At 38.0% G+C, this 7,311-nt stretch overlaps 1 pseudogene; it reads left to right on the top strand.

Moving 5' to 3' along the window:
* Window positions 1-4,018: 4,018 nt before the first annotated feature.
* On the top strand, window positions 4,019-4,341 carry LOC111150645 (annotated as a pseudogene).
* Window positions 4,342-7,311: the final 2,970 nt, after the last annotated feature.

Raw genomic sequence — 7,311 nt, 5'->3', positions numbered from 1 at the left:
CAATGAGGAGAGACATTTGGAGAGACAATGAGGAGGACATTTGGAGAGAGCCCAAATGTCCACTGACTGCTCTCTGTGGTACAGAACACTCCAGGAACAATCCTGGATCCGGAGAACCCATGTTAGGAATGTCATGTGGTATCGTTACAGCTGCCCCCCCACCCCACCAAAAGAATGATGACCAACAAGAAAGTTTGTTATTGGTGGATCTTCAGTTTGGACGTTGATTTTGAAGAGTCTTGTCAAAACACACTAATATTTCATACCAAGAGCAAAAGTTTAACATGCTATACATTAATCCCAATATTCCAAGTGGAACTTGAAAGGTGATTACTTCTCAAGCCAGATTTAGCATTTTCTCCCCCATTCACTTGCCTAGATTTGTTGTATGGAAATACGTCCCCCTAACCCACCCAGGAGAATGAAAGTAGCATGACGGCACAATGTTAGTATTCATCTTTCAGTGCCAGTCATTATTCATTTTAAGTGGGCCCCAATACTTGAAACATTATAATCTATAGGTATGTATATGCTTTGCTCCTAAGATACATCTGGAATGTCTTCAGGTAATGAGAATAACTACAGTTTTTAAAAAGCAGTCACTAAAAATACTTGTTTTGTATATTTTACAAAGAGTGTTTTGTTTAATCATTACAACAGTACTTAGAAAGTGAAACTTTGAATAGGCATAATTTTCTACCTACCACGTTCACACATTTATAATACAAGTTGTTGGTCTGTGTTTATGGACACATATATTACATATACTAATGATGTGCATGAAAATGACACAACCCCCTAAGAGGGCAGTTTGGTAGTTCTCAAAATTTTGAGGGTGTGTATCTTTCAGCCTAAGAGATCCAGTTCCAGGAATGTATCTTACAGAAGTACTCACACGAGTGTGCAAAGAAATATATACATGGATGTTAATTTTTACATTGCTTACATTTGTAAAAACCTGACTATAATTTTATTTTTGGTTAAATAAATTTTAGTATTCTATACAGCACCATATCATATAACTGTTAAAAAGAATGAGATAAAGCTACTGCTCAACATCACTCATCAGGGAAATAAAAATCAAAACCATGATGAGATACCACCTCACACCTGTCAGAATGGCTAAAACTAACACAAGAAACAACAGATGTTGGCAAGATTTCAGGGAAAGGGGAAGCCTCTTACATTGTTGGTGGGAATGCAAATCGGTGCAGCCACTCCGGAAAACAGCATGGAGGTTCCTCAAAAACTTAAAAATAGAACTACCCTATGATCCAGCAATTGCACTACTGGGTATTAACCCAAAAGACACAAAAATACAGATTCAAAAGGACGCATGCACCCCGATGTTTATAGCAGCATTACCACCAACAGCCAAACTATGGAGAGAGCCCAAATGTCCACTGACTGATGAATGGACAAAGAAGATGTGGTACAGACACACACACACGTGTGTGCGTGCATGCGCATACACAATGGAATATTACTCGGCCATCAAAAAGAATGAAATTTTCTGGGGATAAAAATACATTATATGTTTATTAAAAAAATAAAAAAATTAAATTAAAAAAAATGAAATCTTGCCATTTGCAATGACATGGATGGAGCTAGAGTGTATTATGCTAAGTGAAATAAGTCAGAGAAAGTCAAATACCATGATTTCACTCATACGTGGATTTTAAGAAACAAAACATGAACATAGGAGAAGGGAAAAGAAAGGGGGAGGGACGCAAACCATAAGAGACTCTTAACAATAGGGGTGCCTGGGTGGCTCAGTGGGTTAAGCCCTGCCTTCGGCTCAGGTCATGATCTCAGGGTCCTGGGATGGAAGCCCTCATTGGACTCTCTGCTCAGCGGGGACCCTACTCTCTCTCTCTCTGCCTGCCTCTCTGCCTACTTGTGATCTCTCTCTCTGTCAAATAAGTAAAAATAAAATCTTAATATTAAAAAAAAAGAGAGACTCTTAATAATAGAGAACAATGGGGTGCCTGAGTGGCTCAGTGGGTTAAAGCCTCTGCCTTCAGCTCGGGTCATGATCCCAAGGTCCTGAGATCGAGCTGTACATCGACTCTCTGCTCAGCGGGGAGCCTGTTTCCTCCTCTCTCTCTCTGCCTCTCCGCCTACTTGTGATCTCTTTCTCTGCCAAGTAAATAAATAAAATATTAAAAAAAAAAATAGAGAACAAACTGAAGGTTGATGGAGGAAGGTGGGTGGGAAATGAGCTAAATGGGTGATGGGTATCAAGGAGGGCACGTGTTGTGATGAGCACTGGGTGTTACATGTAAATGATGAATCACTAAATTCTATACCTGAAACAAATTTTACCATATATGATAAATAACCAGAATTTAAATAAAAACTTGGAGAAAAAAGCTACAAGTACTGACATAGAAAGATATAAAAAAATATATTATCAAGTGAAAAGTCAAGTATCTCAGCAATGTATGTGGTGTGTGCCATATATCCTATTTTTGTAATACAAACATATTCAAATGAATATACACCAAAATATTAAGAGGGATTATATTTAAGGAAAGGAGAACTTTTGAGGACTTTCAGTTTCTAAATTATTTTTTAATTTCTGTATCATCTGCATGTTTCACACTGGAATAAAACATTAAGCTTTATCATAAAAGTAAAGATACAATTACATGTAAAAAGTAAACATCTAGGAGCACCTGGGTGGCTCAGTCGTTAAGCGTCTGCTTTGGCTCAGGTCATGGTCCCAGGGTCCTGGAATCAAGCCCAGTGTCCAGCTCCCTGCTCAGTGGGAAGCCTGCCTCTCCCTCTCCCATTCCACCTGCTTGTGTTCCCTCTCTCACTGTCTCTGTCTCTCTCTCTTTGTCAAATAAATAAAATCTAAAAAAAAAAAAAAAAAGTAAACCTCTAATAAAAATGAGTGAAATTTCTGCACATATCCACCTATTATTAGAGGAAGGATGGAGGTGAACAAAAAGCTGTTCTAGATCAGGCAATATCAGCCAAAGCAAACAGAAAAACTAGAATCTGGAAATTCTTTGGTTCTAGAGCTCCAGTTGTGTAGTGGCTTTGAAAATCAGGAAATTAATGTCATTTCTAAACTTCAATTTCCATTCCCCTAAACATTCCTGACCCTACTTAGTAAGAATTTAGGCTAAACAGGGTCCAACCAATGATTACACAACCCTCAAATAGCAACCCTTTAAAAGAGTTCTAGGACCTATATAATTATCTTGGAATTCTATTCTTCTCCTACAAATTTAGATCCCACAGTCTCTAGGAGAAATATCAGATGTTGTTTGCTAATTAGACTTCTAGTACTCCCTCCAGAAATTCCTGCTGATTTAGCTTGTGATTACTGGAAACAAGTACAAATTGTAGGTTGAGAATCAAATATTTGAATTTTCCATCTTATATGCATCTACTCCAGGGAATTCTAAGTTTCTAGACTTTTTGAGATCACCATATGGTGAAAAGCTTGGGCAGTATGTTGGGCTGGGTTCAAGAGACTTGACCTCTCTCCAGATTGGATCAGATGACCCAAGGGGTCAAAGCAAGAACACTGGTCATTGCATTTGGGGTAGAATGCGGGTGGGGTTGTGCAGAGATAAACTCAGGGACTGGCTGAAAAAGATAGGTTGTTTGTCCAAAGTGTCCAGATGCCCAGAGCAAATACACAGGTAAGGAACTCCAAGAAAGTGGGGCACAGGATAAGTTTAAGGGGGTAAAATACACCTGCCTGAAAGCAGAATTAGGGGGTCTGAAGCCAAGTCATCAAGAGTAGCTATCATTCCTTCTTCTCCAGGAGAGCATGACAAGTGAGATGAAGAATAAGGGTAAAGTCCAATATGGCTGGTGTTAGCTGAGACTGGCAAAAGGACACCCCTGACCTTGACTCTAGATCCTAAAGATTCGGATGGGCCTAGTCTGAAGACACATGCAGAACAGAGTATCAAATGAGGGTTGTGAGAAACAGAGGGTTAGGAAAACTAGAGATGGATCCAAATAGCATACCAAGAGGGTCTGCCGCAGAAATAAGATGACGAAGGGGATGTCATCATTTGGAAAGCATCGCCGTAAGATGCACACGTTGTGCCACTGCTGGGGCTTGAAAGCCTACCACCTCCAGAAGTCCATTGTGGCAAAGGTGGCTATCCTGCCAACCGCAAGGGAAAGTATAACTGGAGTGCCAAGGCTAAAAGAAGAAGCACCACTGAGACTGGTCGAATGAGGAGGCACCTAAAAATTGTAGACCGCAGATTCAGGCATGGGTTCCATGAAGGAACAACACCTAAGCCCAAGAGGGCTGCTGTTGCAGCGTCCGGTTCATCTGAAGGATTTCAACAACTAGTGACACAATAAATGTTCTGGTTTTAAAAAAAAACACACACACAAAAACAAATAGCATACCAAATTTGCGAAAATCTCCCAACACAGATGCGAGCAAGAGCCGGGGTCAGTGACAGCTGAGCAAGTGATAATTGGCTTTCTCTTGGTTCCAATTTCTTGGATCCTCTGACTCTCTCCAGGTCAGTCTCTGTTGTGGCTTCACATCATGACCTCAAGCTCTAAGTTTTGGAATGTCCCAGGTTTAGTCTTAGTACTTTTTTCCTCTTTTAACTTATATCCTCTGTCTGGGTGATTGATTCTATTCAGTACTGTGGCTGTAAGTATATGTTAACTACTCTCAATTTTCTCCAAACTTATGGATTTCTGTAAGTTTCCTGGAAGTTAAGGACATCTCTAAACTTATATCCAACTCCCTTTCCGCCCCTCTACTTGGATGTCTAATAAGTATCTCAAATATAAAATGTCTAAGCTAGATCTCCTCTTTGAAATGTAAACAGAGAACAGCATATGATTTTTTTAAAGATTTTATTTATTTGACAGACAGAGATCACAAATAGGCAGAGAGGCAAGCAGAGAGAGAGAGAGAGGGAAGCCAGCTCCCTGCTGAGAAGAGAGCTGGATGCAGGGCTTGATCCCAGGACCCTGAGATCATGACCTGAGCTGAAGGCAGAGGCTTAACCCACTGAGCCACCCAGGTGCCCCCAACATATGATTTTTAACTGTCCTTTTATTTGTAGCTATAATATCTAAATCACTTTATAGACCCAAGGGAGTTAAAAGAAATTACTCCTTATGATTACTTAAACCACATAAATAACTCAAAATGTAAAATTAATGTTATAAGTATATTTGCATACATGTTCATTTATACATTCCCTTTGCAAGAGTCTATAACTCCTGACCACACTCAGTAATTCAAAGACAGAAGACATAGACCCTCTCCTCAAAGAACCTAGCATCTAGTAGGGGACACAGACACATACCAAATGTGATGAGGCAAACAAAAGAAAGGCAATAGGAATGATTCTTCCTTGAGGCCCATTTTTAATTACACACTATGGGACAGCACCTCTCAAAGGACTCCAGTCTTGGCAATATTAGCTTTATCCTGAAAACGATGAAAAAGTTGTAGGTAAATTTACAAACTGTGCTAATAGCCAACAATCTCATAATCTCTGTATGTGTCAGGTACTGTGTTAAGTATTTTAGAAGCGTTATCTCATTTAATCTTTATGCCAACTTTATGAAGAAGCTACCATAATGATTACCATTTTATGGATTAGAAAACAGAGGTGAGGTTTAATGCATTTTGGCACTTACGTAAGTCACCTGAAGTCATAGGGTGGACAAATCCATATCCTTAACCACTATTCTAAAACCCTTCTCACAATTGGTGACCCTGCTTTAACTAGTAATAATGGTGCTAGGTCTTTAAAAAGCATCTGTACTAAAATAAAAAATAAATATACAAATAATCCAAATAGTGAATAACCATTATATTTTACGAATAATAATCCCCAATTATTAAATATAATTGGATAAAAAGGTCTATAGCATAAGAAGTCATGATATGTTGGGCTCAGTTTTTCAAAGCTCATAAAGATACAGGATTAATCATTTCAGGTTTCCTGCTGATTGCCTTTGGAGATAAGTTATTAGTCCTAAAGTACATTCTGTGTTTTGGGCTTCTCTTATTACATAAGCTAAGATGGAAAAATCAGACTTGCAAAAGCTAAGAGAATAGAAGCCAAAGCCTATAGGAATACGGTCTTCTAAATTTATTATCTGTTATGCATTGATTTATCACATATGGTGGGAATTTAAACCAGATGTATACTTACTGGAAAAGGCCATACCAAGACAGGGGAGAGGAATGTGACCTCAGCTTGAAAGTAGAGAATCAAAACTTGGTGGTGGTTCAGAAGTTTCCTTTTATGCTAGTTATATAACAGAATAAAAGCTCTTCAGTCATCTTTTCAAATTAACTGAGACGTCATTTTTTAGTCTGGAAGTTGTTGAAACTTCTGGCTTTTGAAATGCAATTATTTTCATATTGAAAAAGACCATGGATTTTCTGAGTAACTGTTGCTGAATCTAAAGCAAAACATTTTTGGAAAATACAGCTCTGATATGTAAATGTTAAAATGTACACACTCCTGTTTGCTTCGTTCTCATCTGGAATTTAGACACCAAATTTTAATAGCTAAAATTCAGTAACACATCTTTCTCTGCCATCTGCTTTTTTTAAACTGAAACTTTAAAAAAATGCATTCTTTCAAGTCACATTTAAGGGTGTACATCTGAGGGAAGAAAAACTAACTAGCCTAACATGAATAATCTACCTATAGTTATGTAATCTTTTTATTTTTTAAAACTTTAAAAACATTATTGAGGAAAACATTTCTCATAATAAATGCTTTAGTTTGGGAACAGACTGAACAACAACAACAAAAAAAAAAACACAATATGGAACAACTTGCAGTCATTCCTCTACTTTTTGAGGGGAAATGGAAAATCATTTATTGAGCAAAGATGTATTTCTCAAAACCCTTGTGATTTCATTTTCAGTTTATTTTTACAATATATTTATGTGATAAGACACTTTAAAAAAATAATAGCCAATTTTAGACAGTTCCTATCACAGGAGGACAGCCCAAGACAACTGATTATACGACGGAGACATGCACATGGGCACACATTCGTGTGCATCGACTGCCAGAGTTAATTTGCTCAAAGATAGGGCGATCATGGACAGTCTCAAAAAAACACAGAAAAAGGTCTCTTTCTCTATAAGGAGTTACCAGTAGGAAACTAAACACATTCCTAAAAGAAACTACCTGAATATCTCATTGCATGTCTTTAACTGCCAAAGCAATTGGTTCATTTGTTTAACTTCCCTCAAACAAGTATTGAGCAGTCATTGTGTTCTGAACACTTCCAGGCAACAGGGAAGAAAACAAAAACCATGTAAATGATATGTAT

Source organism: Enhydra lutris, unplaced genomic scaffold (genome assembly GCF_002288905.1).
Source record: "Enhydra lutris kenyoni isolate GAN:26980312 unplaced genomic scaffold, ASM228890v2 scaffoldscaffold24, whole genome shotgun sequence".
NCBI lineage: Eukaryota > Metazoa > Chordata > Mammalia > Carnivora > Mustelidae > Enhydra > Enhydra lutris.
Note: the sequence above shows the minus strand (reverse complement) of the source record. Positions and strands in the feature narration are given on the sequence as shown.